Source organism: Buceros rhinoceros, unplaced genomic scaffold (genome assembly GCF_000710305.1).
Source record: "Buceros rhinoceros silvestris isolate BGI_N320 unplaced genomic scaffold, ASM71030v1 scaffold4471, whole genome shotgun sequence".
Classification (NCBI taxonomy): Eukaryota; Metazoa; Chordata; class Aves; order Bucerotiformes; family Bucerotidae; genus Buceros; species Buceros rhinoceros.
The window spans coordinates 53,748-56,207 of record NW_010392439.1 but is presented as its reverse complement, the minus strand read 5'-3'; positions in this window follow the sequence as shown (position 1 = coordinate 56,207).

Below are 2,460 nucleotides of genomic sequence, written 5' to 3'. Positions count from 1 at the left end.
TGTAAGATTCAGTTCATTAGAAATTGTAAAGGGCTCTGAAATCCTCAGATATGAGGTATTATAGATGTTACGCAGTTATTGTTACTTGAATGATTATTAAACTCAAACACTGAATTTGGATTACAGAGTTCAAGATGGTCACATAGTTAATGTTCACTTAGTGATGACCTTCCCTGCTGCTCTCCTAGTTACTGAGGTAAAATAAAACCTAAAAATGAATCAGATACTTTTTCTTTCATTTCCTTCCCATATTAAGCGAAAAAAAAAAAAAAAACAAACCACCAAACAAAAAAACCCAACCAACCAAACATGAAGAATTACACAATGGTAAGGGAAAATAATACTATTTGTGTGCTATAATACAGAGAATGAACTTTATGAAAATTCGAAAACTTCCCACTGTGCTGCGTAGGCACCAAACTGAATAATTTCTAGGTATTTTACATGCAGGAAGTTATTGTGAAGTGTGTATCACAGAATCGGTGTTCTTCCATGTTGTTGCTTACATTCTCTTCAGAGCTTCATGGGAAGCATACTGACTTCTGCGACCTTTCTGTCAGTTCAACTTGTCCCAAAGCAGGGAAAATCATGATATGCTCTACTACTAGATTACTCAGACACTGAACATATACTCTAAATCAAATACCGTACCATCGGTTTTGATGTCACATAGGCATGCCAGCTTGAAGACACCAACTTAATTTTCAATCTTTGCCTCTATGTACACAGGCTATAATTAAATCCTACAAAATTCACCCTGCCCCAAAGTCTTCTCATTCCATCTCGATTTCTTAACATAGCAAATACAACGTATTTTTATCATATATAGCTTTTTCAATTCCCATATAATTGCTCCTAGGAGGAGGAAGTAAATCCTCTGTGTTCAGCAGAAACATCTATACACTTCCTTTTGAATTTCCTCATAACCTCTTCTTTTTCCTTCTGCATTAGACTGCAAGAAAAAATACCAAGCTAACAAAACATTGTCAATCACACAGTTATACTAGCCGCATTACACGCAATGCAAAACGTCATGCTACTCATCCCTATTTCATCCGTGCTTGGAACACATTCCTCAATTCCGTGTGCCAGGCAGGCAGGATTCCACCAGCCAAAACCCTCATGGAAACTTGCTCCTTCCACAAGGCCCACAAATGTTAACCAGTGTCAGAGCTCTGCAGTCATCACATCATAAAAATCAAAAATGCACACATGCACTAAGTTAGTACCATCCTCTGCGTCTCAAAGCGCACGATTGCCCTGTTGATTGCAAGGTCCTTGCAGCAGGAGTAATGCTTTGTACAGCCACATAAGTGTGTGTGCAGATCTGAACACCACACAGAAACAAACACCCACCTTTATACAGACAATGCATTTTCTATTCCTTTTGCTTGCTGCCTTTACAACTATACTCTAGCGCATCTCTGTATTTAAAGATAAAGCATTTACAGACGCGATTCCCCATGTTGCTTTTTTATTTTAAATCTGGGACTAAATTTGCCGAGTTGGAAAAGGTTACTTGAGAACACAGACTAGTCCTCAAACGCTGAATGAAACACTTCTGAACTCTAAGGGTGTTCAAAGTTTCATGGTTTGGAACCATATCAAGTAAAATCAAATGTCAGCTAATTACTTTAACTTGTTTCTGGATCAAATGTATTTAAGCCATATTGCTGAAGCGGTTTAAAGTGAATTATTATGACTATTTGAAATTACAAGAGAATCAACGGTACAAAATTATTCTGGCCTGCTCCCCACAAGAATACATGTTGTTCTGTAAGCAAGAGAACTAAGAGCATTTGATTTTTCTGTGATCTTACAGCCTTGCAGCCCATACCACAACGACTGCTAGTAATTCATTTCTTTCTTGTACACCCACTTGTTAGGTGTCACAAACGTCTTTTGAACCTGATGCTTCAGCTCACCACAAGAACCTGAGGTTTTTTTACACTTCTGTAGAAAACAGGCTGAAACGGACAGATGAATCCAAAACCAACTGGAGAAAGATGAGGGCCTGGCAGAGGAATAGGCGGTATAAAGTATCATTACCTAAACATCATTTCTTTTGAGGATCAGGCTAACATGCTCATTATGTTCCTAATACCACTCACTGCCTGGTCATTGTGTCACTATTTAGCACTCTTCTGTCTTTTGAACTCTCTGAAGCCAGAAACTGGGCTCACTGATACAATGGCCAGCTTAATGGCACTCTTGCCCTAGCTACGATCGCAGCCACATAAATTCTGGTAATTGGATTTTAGTTCAGATCTAGTAGGAATGTCTCCAAGACACTTACCACTGTAAACATGAGGTGCGCAAACAGGACTCAGAGGAGGGAGGTAACTAAAAAAAACACTACAAGCTACACTTACTGCAGAAAGAGCAGGCAGATTTTGTAATCCTGAATTCAATTAATGCTATAAAGATATCCCACGCATCTCGATAAACACAACTAAAATG